This window comes from Cyanistes caeruleus, chromosome 3 (genome assembly GCF_971803275.1).
Source record: "Cyanistes caeruleus chromosome 3, bCyaCae1.hap1.1, whole genome shotgun sequence".
Classification (NCBI taxonomy): Eukaryota; Metazoa; Chordata; class Aves; order Passeriformes; family Paridae; genus Cyanistes; species Cyanistes caeruleus.
The window spans coordinates 57,286,380-57,303,309 of record NC_141703.1 but is presented as its reverse complement, the minus strand read 5'-3'; the positions used below and the strand labels follow the sequence as shown (position 1 = coordinate 57,303,309).

Here is a 16,930-nt window from a genome sequence, read left to right as displayed (position 1 = left end):
TTAAAACTATACAAAATTAATTGTCGCTCCTGGTTCATCATTCATCTACATAAGCCTTAATTCCTAATATTTCTTCATAATTCCTTATTAGGTCATTGTGTATTATAAATCAAGGTTGCCAATAAATTTCTCAAAGACCACAGTCATATTAAACATACATATATATATATATATATATTAAATAAGAAAAAAATAATTCTGATTTTGTATTTTGGGAAGAATTCACCTTAATGGGAATCTTTTGTTTCACAAAACAATGAAAAAAACCCTGTCAATGTCCTTTTTTGTCCTTGGTGAAACTGAACAAAAGAAATAAAAGCTTTCAAAGACCAGAGATAACTTTTGAAGTTCCTTGCTGTTAATGCTATGTGAGAGACAATACATATATTAAAGAAATATTTTAAAAAATGTGCCATGTATGTGTAGCAGCCTGAAATTCAAGAAGTAAAGAAAGTCACTGAAGCATTTCCATATAAGAAAAAAAAAAAAATGCATGGAAGATTGTTTTACAGCAGCTAAAGCATTCATCTTCAAATATCAGAGAATCCAGACCAGCATCCACCACCAGACTCAGTTATACTGGTTAAGACTGTAGCAGTATATTGCACTTTGAGCTTACTACAGAATCACAAGCTGCAAAAAAATATAAATGATATCTAATGATAGGATTCTAACACTGTGGAAAGTCTTTTAGGGTCAAAATCGTGGGGAATATTTTCAAGAGGAATCCATGCCTACAATTTTTTTGAATTTGTCATGAATTCATCAAGAATTGTTAGTTATGTAGCACTCCTCAAAAATGGAGTCAAGTAAGATTCTCTTGATTTTTTTTTTTGTTAATTAGGATGACAATGAAGCAAATAAAGCAATAAGGGATATCATCAAGGAGAACAGATTGAGTATAAAATTTGTTCCATAATAGAATTTTAATAATAAATTTCTATTTTGAGGTAATGAAATAATATAACCAGAGTACTACAATGAGTCATTTATTTGAATTACTCTAACACCTAGATCTAGGTATTCAAGAGACTGATGAAAATGAGAATTTTACAAGTGTTATATGCCTACCTTTTCCTAGCTCTTGAAATGTCATATTTATAGGCTGCAACTCACAGTACAATAGTGCTAGTTGTTATGTGGGGTTATCCTGAAATTTATTGTCCTAAAAAATGTGCTTTTTCTGAAGTGGCAGGTAATATTTTAAAATTAAATAAAGTGATGGGTAGTTAGGAGAAAAATAATGTAAAAGCATACCATTTCCATGGAGAGGTGTGTGTGGGTACAATCTAAAAATTACAGAGACATTTGTATGTGAAAAATCATACACTCAAAGTGCATGAACAAAATACTGGTGTGCTATATTCTTATTGATATTATCAAGTTTAAAAGCAGAGGCTCCCTTGTTTCAAAGATTGCACATCTGTCATAACTAATTGAAATTTGTGGCATTAATTTATATTATACTTTCTGAAGGAAGAGATTAAATTTCATTCATGCTCTCCATTATTTCCTAGTCTAAAATGTTTGTGAATTTAATCAAACTAGATTCTGCCAGTCCTGTAATGTCTGCCATACTGCAGAATCATGTTTGCTCAATTCCTGTTGCTGACTAAATAATTATTTTAGCAAAATGGAATCCTTTTCAGGGAGTCAATAAGCAAGGCCCAAGCAGGAAGCCCTATAGCTTGAAGTGTACTTTATTGCAGTTGGATGCCTGAATCTGATAAGATACCAGAGCTTGGATTCTTCCTGAGAACACCAAAATATTTCCTTTTCTTGTCTGCTACAAAGTCTTTGGTATCTGCAAAAGGCAGTCATAGATTCTATATGCAGGGAAATGTATCTCTATAGCCTGGAAAATATATGTATTTAGGAGGATCTAATCAGTATTAAACCCTCCAATCAGCTCTTCCTACAGGTTAGATATTCCACATTGGGAATACATAGATATGGAAAAATGGGAATATTTCTCCCCTATTCTGAAATGCAGTCTTACACCAAACTTCTGCTGGTGCTCTCCAGAGACCACTTCTACCCCCAACAGCTCTATCATTGCACAGTTCTATGATTTAAGCAAACGAATGCTAAAGAAGAGAAAACGTGGGGCAAGCTGCAAATTGATCCAGTTGAAGTTGTCCCTGCTCAGTGCTGGGAGGTTGGATTAGATGACCTTTAAAAGTCACTTTCAAGTCAAATGATTGTCTTCATATGTATGAAGCAAAGCAACGCAGAATCCCCAGACCTGCGCAAAAGAATGAATTTTTATTTCAAAATACAGGCCTTTTTAATCATTCAGCCCAATTTCAGCTACATGGTTTTAATCATAACAAACATAATCCAACCAACCACCATACTCCATGATATGAACACCCCATGGTGTTATAGCTTGTTTTCCTACCTCGAATTCAGCTGAGCCACTTTCCCACAGTCCTTTTCTGCTCAGCCCAAGTAGCCATCCTGAGCCATGGTTTCACAAGGGTAACAAGGACCTTATAAAATAAGACTTTACCTATATGCAACATTTGTCTATGAACCTATCCTTTGAGATTTAGGATTTGAAGCCATAAATAGGGAAAGTGAATATTTTATAAGAGAATTGATAACCCTACACAAGTTAAGGATCTTAGATCTGGCTCATGTTCAAGGGATTTGAAGTTCTGCTTTTCTAAAATCCAGCTGGCTTTCAGGTATTTCTTGACAGCAGCTCTTTATCCACAGAAAAGTAATTCTCACTGACAGGGTTACCAATCTTTTTTTCTAAGGCTCTGATCTGCATGTGAGTTAAAACTTAAAACCAAATACATCCAAAACAAGCTGAACTTTCTCAAGATAAGTCAGCAACTGATCCTGACTAGAACTTTATGTTTCATTTCAAGAATTATATTCAGCATAAAGAGTAACAGCAAAAATTGCTTCAGCTACAGGTTTACACTAGTTTTGAGAGGGTCTTTTCATCCATCTTTTCATTTACTCACCTGCTGTAAAAAATTAGAAGGACTACAGGATCTGACCTCATAGTTTTTAACTTAATTGGTTGTATTTTGATGTCCAAGTGTATTTCTTGATATTCAACTTACACTATTATCTTCTACACTGAAAGAATACAGTTTGCAACTATTTCAAATAATCTGACAGGAATTGAATCAGAGTTGGAAAACAGTACCTTCAGTTTGTTCTACTTTATATAATTTTATATAAAGTTGTACTTAAACAGCTAGCAGGGACATTTCTTTTGAATTCCTTTATTAGTATTTGTTTTGCTTGTCTGATTTTTTCTTCTTTTTTTTTTTTTTCTTCTTTTTCCTCTTCACATTTTGCTTATATTTTAAATGGGACTTCAGAAATTTAATTTTATTTATCTTGCCACAAGCAGATCTATTTCTGGAATTGCCAAGAATGCTTGGAGTAGCAAGCCTCTGAGTAAAACCTCAGTTCTGCTGGGAATTTTTCAATAACATCTTGATGCCTGCTTCTGGCAATCTGCATTTCATTGTTTGAGAGCAAATACTATCTGTTTACAAATGAGATATATAGAGATTTAACTTGGTTTCCCCAAAATAGAGATTCCTATTGAAAAAGCAGAATGACAGGCAGGAAATCCTGGTACAATATATTTTACACATTCTGCTCCATCTTCTATTTTTAAATTATGCAAAATTTAGGCTTAAAAAGGTGATAGATGAGTCACCTACAATACAATCTTTTAGTTAGCCAGACATCAATTTATCAGAAGTGAGAACTGATTTACTGAGAAAAAAAGCAAACAATTTATTTAGACCATGCAAAACAGCCTTATGAAGGAAAAAAGAAACGGATCAAAAATATTTATTTTTTTATGTGTTCTTCTTCAATTTGATCCCTGTGATTGAAGTAACTGTGAAAATACTAGGAACAAGCATTATTTTTAACTTCCGACCTAAAGCACTTATAAAATTTGCTAGGACTAAAACTGAATGTCAAAGGTGGATTGAAGGATTTGTGTTTGTGTAGTTTCACAATCCTCTGGAATATTCCTTCCATTTTGCGGAAGACATTCCTATTTTTTCAAGCTTTCCTTTTACTATTTCCAAAGAGTTCAGTTTGATGTTATGTGTGGGAAATTTTAATACAGTCGTAAGACTCTAAACAACTTAATAAAGGCAGGAATTCAAATATAATTGTAGATGTTAAGAACATTCAAGTGTTGGGGGGCATGGGGGGGAAGGTTGTAACATTCAATAGATGCTGTTTTCAATTGTTTGGTTGATGCAGGAAGAAATGGTGAGAGTAAAAAAATGAGCAGGGCTTTGCTTGTAGCATTTCCTTGGGATATGAACAGGTGAGCATCATGCTGCACAAACTGTAGTGCTAATTTCAGTAGCATCCATCCTGCACAAAAGAGGGAGAAAATGAGAGGTTAAATATGGTTGAATCACAACTTGTTTCTCATTTGTTCTTACAGGGTTATGGTAGAGCCATAACCAAGCAGTAGTGGGGGACCATAGATAATTGAAAAAATGATTATTCCATAAAATATCTATCCATAATATCTAGATCTAGATCTAGATCTAGATATATAAAATACATATATATATCAATGCCATTGATATATATGCCTTCAAGGAAAATATTGTAACTACCTGATCTAAGTCCCTATCTCAAATCCCTAAGAGCATCCCAAAAGGCACAAGCCACCTATCCTTCAGAAACTAAATCCTGTTCTCCAGCAACTTTGCTGAGCTGGGACTTTAATTATTGCTTAAAGAATTATGACCAACAAGTGCCATTTAAAGTACTTTAGGATGTCTGAGTTAATTTCACAGCCTTAACACATATGACATGATCTTCAGAAGAACAAAGATATCTCAAATTAGAGGTCAAGTAGAATAATAGAGTAAATATTTGGTACCAGAAACCTATACTGATAGGCAACAAAAATCTTCCCATAATTATTTTACAGAGGTTTGTGTCTGTTCTGACCTATGTCCTTCTCTGTTTTTGAGACAGTTTTACAGTTTTTTAATATTTTAATTAGGAAATTCTATACCTAAGCACATCTAAACTTTTTGCACCAATTGTCTGACCTATATGTGAGTAATAATGATAGCATGCTGCTGTCTGGGGAGATACAGTGCACTCCCTCTTGAAGAAGAAAGTCACAGTCACAAACAGAAATAGTTCTCATTGATGAAGAAGCAGATGAGATCAAGTGTGAAGCAAAAAATTTCTCTGTATAAGTAAGGATCACACAATAGGATTATTTATATTAAACCTTTCTCAAAAATACTAAAACAATCACAAACATTTTTTACTAATGCATGTAGCTTTTATATAAACTTAAAGTCTTTCAAGGAGGTAAATATACATATACATACATACATACATACATGTACATAAATACAATAAATAAATTAAAACTTCAATTAAAAAAAGAACCAAGAAAATTCTATGTATATATCTAGGAACACCTAGTAAATTTACTTCAGACTTGTTTTTGATAAAGGTCTCGCTGAAAACAGTCTGCAAAAATTTGCAGTTTTCAAAATATTTAGGAAGAGTTACCTTTCATTCTTGACAGCATCAAATTCTTCTTTCACTTTTTTTTAATACCATTTGATAAATGTAGCACATTAATTTGTGGTACATTCAGTGCAGTTAGATAAAATATAATTAAGAGTCTATCTTGTTTACAAAACTAGCATGTTGAGACTATTAATGGGCAATTCACTCACACAAAATACTGTTATACACCAAATAGGAAAATAAAATGGAGCAATTATCATTTGCCTATTTGTAGGTTGGTTTCTAAAATTAAATTCCAATAACTGTTTTAGTGTAACTCAGATAATACATAGATCAGCTGTACTCAAGTGAGTTAGGATGTTTATTGCCATAAATAATGCTGAAAGAAACTCCAGCTAAATGTGATTACCACAGCCCCAGTCATTCCAAGCATTCTTTCAATCTGGGATAATACAACACAAATTTTACACTGGTTCAAAATGACCGCTCTTTTGCCTTTATTCCCTCCACCTTTTTTAATTCTCTTTTCCCATGGGCACAGGGAATAATAGAATCAGAGCTTGGGTTCAAAGGGACCTTAAAGTTATCTGGTTCCAGACTCCCTGCCATGGGCAGATATTCCTTCCATTAGATCTGGTTGCTCAGGGCTCTGTCCAACCTGGCCTTGAACCTTTCTGGGGATAGGGTATCCGCAGCTTTTCTGGAAAAGCTGTTCCAGTCCCTCTCCATCTTCACTGTAAAGAATGTCTTCCTTGTATCTAATCTAAATCTCTCCATTATTAGTTTAAAACTCTTCCTCCTTGTGCTATCACTGCCTGCCTATGTAAAATTCCCACTCACTTTCTTATAAGCTCCCTTTATGTATTAAAAGGCTGCAAAAAGGTCTTCCTGGACCTGCTTTGTCTTCAAGATGAACTAGCCTAACTCTCTCAGCCTGTCTTCATTGGAGAGGTTCTCCAGCCATTAGATCATTTTCATGGTCCTTCTCTGGACCCACCCAAACAGATCCATGTGTTTCTTTGCCCGAGTACTTCAGACCTGGATTCAGCACTCCAGGCAGGTTTTCACAGGGGCAGATTACAGGGGCTGTGGATGCAGCCTACGATGTGGTTTGCTTTCTGAGCTGTAGTGAACACTGTCTACCCATACAGAGCTTTTCATCCACTAGAACAGCCAAGTCCTTCCCTGAATGGCCACTGTTCATCTGTTCATCCCCCAGTCTGTACTCATATCTGAGATTGCTCCAACAGAGGTTCTGCACCTGCACTTGCGCTTGCTGAACCCCATGAAGTTCTTGTGGCCTTACTTCTCAAGTTTTTCCAGGTTCCTGTGGATGGCATCCCATCCTTCAGTTGTGTGAACCAGACCACTCAGCTTCATGTCTCCTTCAAACCTGCTGAGGGTGCACTTGATCAAAGCTGTCTCTGATATTGACGAAGATATTGAAGGGCACTAGTCCCAGGACAGAGCCCTGCGTGTTATTACTTGTCACTGACCACCACCTGGGCATAGAGCCATTAACCTCAACTCAACTCTGGCCACAGACAATTAATTCCTTATGCAATAAGTAACATGACCCTAACTTTTCTAAGTGTTCATCCCAAACCCATTTATGTTCTGTAAATATTTCTGTCGGAGCTGAAGAAGGAATTATATTATGTTCTTCTGTAATAGTTCTAAAAATAATTTAGAGGAGGAATATCTCAGAGTTATAATTGAACATTACACAATGTTTTAGTAGTACTACAGTTAATATACACAGAACCCTAAGAGCACTGCATTATCAGAATAAGCCCCTCAACAGATATTCCACTGGAATAGCCCAGGGGAGACACGGTCAGAGCCTGGTTTACAAATACTTCAGTTGTAAGTCTAGATTTAGATGGTATGATATCCTCTTCATCTTTCTCTGATATATATGAGCTGTATCATAGAGCACACACAATTCAAATACTATTTTTTCTTTAGGTGTATAACAGACATTTATAGGCATATAAAATATATACTGTTGAAGTGCTAAGCCAATAAAGGTCCTTTAAAATATCAAACTTTTCTTTGTGTCTTAGTGTGAAACTTTGCCATGTCTTCACGAACAGTAAAATGTACACTCAGAAACCTATATGCAATTAAACTTAAAAATTTTGCCTTCTGGTCTAAATGACTGCTTGGTGAGGTAAATTTCAACTTTTTCCAGACTGCATGCTATTAGAAATCTTTATATTAAGCCATCAACCTCTGCTAATTGCATTTTATTTACTTTATGGATGTCTAGAGCTTTACAAGGTGTGAAAATTTTAACCTGTTGTAGTAGTTCCATGTAAGAAATGGTCACTACAGTGCTAGAGCACAGTGAGCCTACTATAACCACTGATCAAAAAAAAAAATCAATATTAAAGTAAGAACATGTTTAAAATATGCCTAACTTGTGAAAATAGGAACATATGTAACAGTTCATATTTAAAAACGCAATGGTACTTAAAAAATTGTTAAAGACTTTCAGAAAACATGTTCTAACTTCATTCAATTTAAAGATTGAAAGTAGTGGTTTGATGAAAATCAGCATTTTAAAGTGATAAAAAATTCTTTACCAACAATACAAATAAAGTTCAACCAACCAGTCAAGTTGCATAGTCATTCTCTAGAAATAAACTATTCAGTTGTTGATCTTAGTTATAAGTCAGTACAGCTGCAGAATTATTAGCCAAGTAAGATCAATTTAAAGTGTTAGTCTTTTGTTTTACTAAAAGTTTAACTTTTCATATCTAAAGGACCAGGAATAATTATTAATATGTACATTTATGTTTAGAATTCAGACCTTATTAAAATCTAATATTTTTCTGTACTTGAATATCATTTGCTAGTATCTGCTATCCTGTAAATTATACATAATGGTGGAAACTACTGAGACTAGTAACAAAAATGTTAATTTCAATTTCTAAATAAAAATTAGTCTATTTTTACATATTCATATACTTGAGCATAATTTTCTAATTTATCTACCTGTAATAGTTTTCTTGTAAAAACTTCAAAAGTTTCTTTGAGCTTTCAAATATACTTGTGTAGAATAGTAAAAGGATTCACATAGTTCTATGACCAGCAAATAGATTACATAAGAATTTTTATTTAACTAATTTCAAATTTTAAATAATATTAGAAGAAACAACCTGTTAAGCCAAGAGATTTTAAATAGGTGTGTACATAAACAAATATAAAGAGATAAATGTATACAAATGATTTTTTCCTTCTTACTAAGACTACTAAAATTATTTGGAGAAAACCAATATTTAAGAAATAAATAAAAATACCTGGATAACTAAAAACTGTTTTTGTAGATGATTATATCATTAATTATTTCATATAAACAGAGAAAAAATTATTCCGTTTTCTCTTAAAAATTTCTCATTATTTGTTCATTGTTTTCTTCTAATTTCTAGGTACCCAGTTATCCTATTCTTCAAGAAAATTTAATGCATGAAACCAAATATTAGAATATAGCTAAATACCTATATATATATATATATATATATATATATATATATATAGCTGCATTTAGCTAAAAAAATGAATGATAAACCGTGTCAGAGCAAAATCCTGGGTTGTAGTGACTAAATATATAAGTGCAGTGTCCACAGTCATAAATGGAATGATAGTCAAGATCCGTGATTAACTAGATTTAAAAGAGGAGTCAGCAATTGGAGGCTGAAGGGGCACTTGCAGTCTATTTATACGCTGGTGTGTGGAGGAGGTGGGAAATTATACCCTCAGAATAAGGGTGAATAGGTACTCTGGTTTAATGTGTGACTCCAGAGAGCACACAAGCCATGTGCCAACAAGCGTAGGACATTTTCATTCTGTACTACAGGATGGAACAAATGTATCACAAGGCAAATATGCATGTTATCGTCAAATTGCATTGATCAGATTTTAAAAACTATTTCAGGAGAAACTGTGTCCATCCCTCATTTCATGATGTTGTCAGAACCCGCATTCTGATTTCATTTTCAGTCCTCTACCCTCATTGTTCTGTTCAGACATCTACTCTTGATAGAGCAGCAATTTTCCATATACAAGGTGCCGTTTCAATTCTTCACACTGCTAACATTTATTTCTCTCTTCTTGTCACATCACCCATGCTTTATAATTGTTATTTTTATTTTGGGTTTTTCAAAAATTCTTCATTATTGTTGGCTAACAGTGGCTTAGATTGACTACTAGTCAAATATTCCTTATTAAAGTTAGCTTTTACTTTCAGTTTCTTGCCTGAAAGGTTTTCAGCCAAATAGTTTGAAGCCTAAAACTTTCATTTCCATTATCATGATTTTTTGGGATACAAATATAATATGTAGGGAGCTACATCTTTTTCCCAAAAAAAAATAGTTTAGAAGGAATCAGTAAATTGAAGCTAAAACCCCAGTGTTCCATCAGGGGTAAGCAGATAAATGTATGCCTCAGAGACTGATATTTGAATTTGAATGATTGGTTCATTCTGTTTGAGGGCACGGAACATATGATGCTTTCTGGACATATTTTCTGCAGCAAACAGTGCCTGAAAAGCAGTTTCAAAAGACAAAAACACTGTAACAAAAAATTGCACTCTTTGATTTGTTACTGTATTCTACTTGGATCAAAAATTGTGTTCAACTACTTAAGACCTCAACAGCAACACTTATAAAATTATATGTGAATTTTAGGCAAGAAAAAATGATAGCATTACTAATATTTAATATATTAAATATATGTCTATTTGTATAGACATCTGACATAGAAAAAATATCAAATAATTTTAAACATATCTGCAAGTTTAAACTACTTTAATCATCATAAAAGATTACCAAGTTCTACTTTGTCATTTAGACTTCTGAATTACTGTTCTCCTTTGTTGCTGTGTACGTCTTAAATTAATTTTCTAAGCATTCCATTCTGTAATTCTGCTCTGAACTCAGATACTTTTGTATTATATTTTACTTTCTAACATGAAAAACACTAGATAGAAAATGTGAAAAATACTTGTGACATTAATTGTGCATCATTCCTTATTACTGACAATTCACTTGAAAGTCTTCTTTCACCTGATTCCATTAAGACCCTGTGTTTGTTTAGGGAACATGAGTCAAGTAAGTGCTATTGATGAAGCCTCAGCTTTAAAGGAAACAGCATGTTCAGCTTTTGTGACATGCAAAGGGGTTGCATACTGCTTGTAGTGCCATTTGGAATAACTAATTTGGTGTAGTGCATATGTAACTATTGCTGTTTGATACAGGTTTGCTTTCATCACATTCCAGTAAACTAATTTTTATCCATATGCTTGGCTCACACATAGAATGACTCATTTGATGTCAGGAATGTGGGCTGTATTCATGCATTTGATAATGTATTTTTCTTCAAAATTGTATAACATTATGAGCAGACAATGAAGAAACAACAATTATTATCTTAAGTGAGACAAGAGAAAATTTTAAAACCCGAAGACAAAATTGTTTAAATTATTTGTGTATTAATCGAAAGATGCAATAGTCTGATTTCACTCTCATTATATAAAGATATCGGAATACTTTCAAAGTAAATGCCTTAATAAAAAATTATAGAGTTTTTTTAAAGTACAAAATTAAATTAATTGAACAATTTTGTTCTCTGTAAATTTATCCTGAAAAGGATATGGAAACATTTGGGACATTTATTAAGAGGAAAGCAAGTCCATCTGCTATGGGAGACATGCCATTGTGCAGATCAATGGTAGAATAGCTTTAAGCAACATTCAAAAGAATTTCTACATTGAACTGAGTAATGACTCACAAAGGAAAATCTTGTGGGGTTTAAACAAGGGGGAATGTGTGCAAAGTTACGGCTAGGAGAGAAAAGAGTGAGAGTTGGGGAATGAATCAAGAGTTCCATTACACTAGGAGGAAGGATTCTGGTTAAGATTTTTCTCTTTCACATTAAGATAGTTATGATTATTCCCTTCAGATATTTTCCATGCTTCAGTGAATGTTTTTTGTTTGTATCAAACCAAAATTAAAAAAGCATTCTCTTGAAGCTGTTATTTAAACATTGCAAACTGTACAACAAAAAAATTTGCTGTTTTTCCATATGTGCACCTAGTTGTGCAAGATGATATAAATAGATCTTAAATTGTTAACTACAGATATATTTTAATCTCTGTTGTCTAAATCTCTTACCTGTTTTTTCCCACATAAAGATTTCTAATGCAATAATAGCAGTACCCTCTTCAGTATTCTTTTGAGCAGTATGTCAAAATTCCAAACATCCATCCAAGTAGCATCACAATAAATGAAATGCACTGTGACACATCAATAAGTGTTGGCAAAACAAAGAAACACATTTAATATTTCAGAATACCTCTGTCCTTTTTTATGAGACAGGGATTTCATGACATCCTAAAATGTCTTCCTAAGAGACATCATTTCAGTTCAGGACCTCGATTTCTGTATTTTAGTGGCAGAATCCATCAGAAAGAAGGAAAAGTGTCACTGGCTTCTGTTGCCTTGGCAACTTGTGTTGCCAAACAACAGGCTGGGTACCTTCTAGCAGGTTTAAACTTTCAGTCTGCTGAAAGACACACTGCAATGACAGCAGAACAAATACCTTTTGCTAAATGCTTTCCTGATAGCAAAACAAGATAATATTTTGCATATTTTTTCACTACCTTTGATGCTCTTTCCCATTTGCTTTGTGATATGCTTGTTGATATAATTAACTGTGATTAATCCGAATTCTAAATCCTCCTTTAAGTCTCTTATTTTGGATATATAGTATTTGCTCATATTCCCTCATGATAGTACTTGTTTCCATACATGATCTTTTTTACAATTGCAAATGTTGGGATGGCTGAAGAGAACCAATTATTAATTTTTATGGGGTTTTTATTCAATCTGTTTGCACTTTCTCTTCTTGTGGGTACTACAATTTTAAAACATTTGTCATAATGAGATAACTGGGTGGGATTAGACATCTCTAGCTGCAGGGCAAATTTAAGGACTAATGCAGCTGTTCCCATAATTGGCATGTCGATAAAGGCTACCTCTGGTGGGGTTGGAGCTTTAGACAAGCCTGTCTGGAGCAGATGGTACAGAGCTTCTCTGTGATATAAGACACACTATTATCTACAGACACCCAGGTGGGAGTCCTCTGATCCGATGTAGATGCTTGAATTTAAACTAGTTACCCTAGGTTCTTTTTATTGCCAGTGAAGAGAAATAGGCACTGTTAGGAAGACATTTATTTCTACCTAATGTAGACTAATAAACTAGGAAAGATGAACTTTGCCCTACCTGTTCGTATTTCTCTCTGTCGAATAAAAAAGAAGCTTAGTGTCTAACTCAGATGGAGAGGTCTACTCAATGTCTAAAATTGGATGAGCTGAATCTATTTTTTATAGGTTTCTGGACACCCCAGTTATCATTGCCCTGGCCATTAACCGAGCATCATTTTGCAATTCTTCTGGCCACACCTTTCTGCTTTTAATTACACTAGAAGATTGATTAGTCACTCTTAGCCATGGGTTAAATTAATCACAAGTCATTTAACTTGCTTTAAACTAGCAGGCATTTGGGTTTAACCCAAATTGCTCTATGGGAAGGCACTTCTATGCTATTGTTTAAATTCCTTTCAGTGCTGTGTTTAACTTGTGTTTGGGCATCAACTCAAGATGCAAAAGCATAAAATAATTTTTTTTCAAAGCAGCTGTCTGCACGTAAATTGAGTGCGTATGTTCTGATTATAATCGATGGAGATGTGGGATATAATGCAGTTGCCAATCTGCAGGCATCCACTGCCATGCCACACTATCTAAGGTAAAGGAAACATCAGGGCAAGGTTAGCAGATAGAGCACAGAAGCAACAAATGACCTGTGTCCTGTTGATCTAGCTGCAGGCTGACATACTTACAATACAATCTAAAAATATTTTAGAAATTATGACCAGGACACCTGCTGAATTTTTTCCATAGTAAGACATTCAGTTGACCAGTTATATCACATAATCATACTGTAATTCCCTGACAACTTGTCATAAATATAAGGCAATACAATTCAGTCTATGCTGTAAAGCCAACTATATGCTCAAGTTTTATTTTATATTATAGGTTCAAGACTTAAAGTTTATATTAGCTTTTTTTGTGAACAATTCTATCCAAGTAGGTATAAGGACAGTGTTTGGAAGGGAGGTGAATTATTATTTATAATAATTTGTAAAAGCAGAGTGTTTATTGCTTATCTAGGAGTCTGTTTTCCAAAACTGTGTTTATTCAAGAAACAACTGACTGCTGCTGAGAACAATGAGGTTACACACAGAGTATGGTAAGATAAGAATTCATCCTAAAGTATGGTTGTCTCCTCATTTTCTATTATTTTGTTTACAGATTACTTGATTTGTGTCTGCCAGCAAGTCACAAGTAAATGAATGAACATTTATAGAAACTCATTCTGCTGTTTTGTATTAATTGGCTAACTATAGGAACTCAATCCTTCATGGATGTACTGCAGTTGCTGTAAAGCACTTCAGTATTTTCTGTAAGAACCTGGTGCAAAGCAAGATGAGTTTTTTGTGTGTGTTTTGATGTGCCCTCAAGTGATTTGCATTTTCTTAATTTTTTTCTGTTTTCTGGGACACCTGGGCCATTTCTTTCTCCTCCAGCAACTTTGGTACCTCAGTCAATGTAACTTGGCAGAGATCTGTTGATTTAATTGGTAATATATTAATCTACTTCAGCTTAGAGTAGCTCCAGGGTTGTAGAGGTGACTCTACAGAACAGACATCTTCAGCATATATTCAGGACAGCAAAGTTCTATGCCAAAGGTATAGATGCAGCCTTCTCCTCTGGGACACAAACTCTCCAAATATGCACACTGTATCACATATATATTTCAAAAATATGTTGTCAGAAGTATTGTGCCTGGTCCCTCTGGGTTCAGGGTACTGACACTTATGAAATTCTTCTCTTTTATTAATCAATGATCATGGAATTTTTAGAGTGATAATTGTGTCTTCTTTCTTTCTCTCTTTCCCTCAAAAATAATTTAGCTTATTTTTATTTATTTTATATCCCAGTTTTACTTCTTTAATCTTACTCTTCTGTCTATTTCTCCTTATAAATCACAAAACTACTCATAAACATCCGAAATGATTCTTTCAGGAAGTGAATCCAAAATGAAAGATAAAATAAGTCATGGCTTGGGATTTCTCTACAGAGCAGCAAACTGAGGATTTTGGTTTATGAAAAGGAAACCATTTTCCCTGCTAGCTCCAACTGTCCCATTCACTGCCACAGTTACCAACACATCTTTTGGACAGGGCAGTATTACTTGTATAATCTGTCCAGTAAATGAACAGAAGTATTTAATGGCATTTTGTAAGATCCCATACAGAAAACTATAGTTTTTTTCTAAGCATAAAAATTTTTAATTTTAATGTCCTTTTATCTTTCTGGAAAAGACATTAAAGGAAAGTGGTCAAGACTATAGATGAAGAAAATGCATTGAGTCATTCTAAATTTATGTTATTTGTATTCTACTTGAGAAAGAATGCAATATCTCTGTTTATTCTTAAAGTTTCAGTAGAACATTGGTCCAAATATATTTAGCTAAGGATGCATTCTTTGTCTAATGTATGGAAGCAAATTGTACTGGGCAATGCACGATCTTATGCCAAGGAGGAAACATTGCTTTGTTGTTTCCTCTGGAACACCTCTGCCTGCTCACCAGAGGGATGGTTTGGGGATGCAGTACAGGGAAAATAGAGAAAAATCCACTCAACACAAGATCCTGCACCATGACTTGGGACTCACTGACCCCTCAGCTGTGTTAATCTGAACTGAGCTGAGGGTGGGTGCACTGAATGCAGCTGCTTGATGCTATCTGAGACAGAGGTGCTTGCTGAATGGACTGGGAGCTATTCTGGGTGCAAAAAAGCACTTAAATATTAAACAACTCGGTGGTGCCAGTGCATAAGAGGACAAGACAGAGGAAGAAGAAAAGCTTTCAGCAGCACCAAAGTGCCACTGGCTTTGAAAGCTCCCTGAAAACATAAGATATAAGCAGCAGGAGGCCTTTCATGAGGCACTGGTAAAACCCACAGCCAAGCCTGACCGATGACAGAGAAAAGAGTTTTTTTTTTTCTCTAGAAATCTTTGGACTAGCAAGCCATGCAAAGGAAATTATTTCTTACAACGACATAGTAGACTGCAATTTTCAAGACTTTTTGCTTAGTTTCAATTGAGAGGCTAGAATTTTCTCCATTCTTATAGTCTACTTGTCCTTGTGATGAAAAATTGGCTGAAGTGACTAGATTTTTCTGAACATTTGCTTTTCTGGAGGAAGATGTGTAGTTGCACTTCAAAGGTTGATAAAAATACTTTTTAGAGAGTGAAAGACTCTGGAAATTTGTATAATTACTTTTCAGAAAGTGGGAGGAAGAAAGGAAGAAATGAAGAAAGAAGAAAGGAAAAAAGGAAGAAAGAAAGAAAGATCACTTTCTTCCTCCCAGTCCTATGGCAAAGTTGAAAATTCTAAATAATCTGATTGTTTTTATATTAAAACAAAACATATTTTTGCTGTTTAACGAGTTTAATCTGAGTTTAGGCAAGTCATGCTTCTAACTGAGATTTTAATACGGGAAAAATTATTAGGTTATAATCATAAAGATGAAGACATTTATGGAAGTCAGGGCTATTAAAAAGTCTCATTCTTTAGGTGCATTTTCTGTCTGCCACAAAAATTGTGAAGTTTCAGTTTGTAGTAAGAAACAAATCAGGAAGATTCAGTATTTTTTATAAGTATACAATGGGTCAGTGTAATATGGAAAATTTTCTTAAAGCATCTAGGGTAGAAAAGCTAGTAAGCTTTGACATGTTATAGTTATTAATTATAACTCACTGAAGACAGTCTTAAAAAAATACATGAAGGCAGGTGAAACAGACACTCTTAAATAACTTTATTAACTTGATGATTCATTGACAGAGCTTATTGAAATATTTTCAGTTAGCACGGTATTAAGTTAAACAATCTATTTTTCCTGGTGAGCAGTGAAGCATGATTTTATTTCGTAATAATAAACAAAAAGAAGTCATTGACCATTTTGAATCCATCTTTTCATTTTAATCTCAGCAAAAGGAAGAGAAATAGCAATGTGCATGAATACTGTAAATTAGGACAACAGCTAGAAATTAGGACTGGAAAATATAACATAAGAATTCAGAACCTTATAGAATACTGAAAGATATAAGAATAAGAAATGAAGAAAAGGCAATGGTAAATTTCAAAGAATCTCTGATAAGACTGAAGAAAATAATGAAAATAAATATAAGTTTATCTTTTTTCTTAATACTATTATATTAGAAAACAATATACTATAAAGCAGTTTTTCCCTCATATCTTGAAGGATATTTTTTAAAGAAAATGTTTCTGATGAC

The 16,930-nt window shown here is 33.9% G+C and overlaps 2 long non-coding RNA genes across 2 annotated transcripts; one reads left to right on the top strand and one right to left on the bottom strand.

Annotated features, from left to right (window-relative positions):
- Positions 1 to 4,137: 4,137 nt before the first annotated feature.
- On the bottom strand, positions 4,138 to 11,739 carry LOC111926349 (uncharacterized). Its single transcript, XR_002862867.2, has 2 exons — positions 11,682 to 11,739; positions 4,138 to 4,371 (listed from the first exon to the last, which is right to left on the bottom strand). It is a non-coding gene; the product is annotated as an uncharacterized LOC111926349 (long non-coding RNA).
- A 287-nt stretch (positions 11,740 to 12,026) lies between these two features.
- Positions 12,027 to 15,985, top strand: LOC147654166 (uncharacterized). The gene is made up of 2 exons (XR_015285473.1): positions 12,027 to 13,316; positions 13,742 to 15,985. It is a non-coding gene; the product is annotated as an uncharacterized LOC147654166 (long non-coding RNA).
- The last annotated feature ends 945 nt before the right edge of the window (positions 15,986 to 16,930 follow it).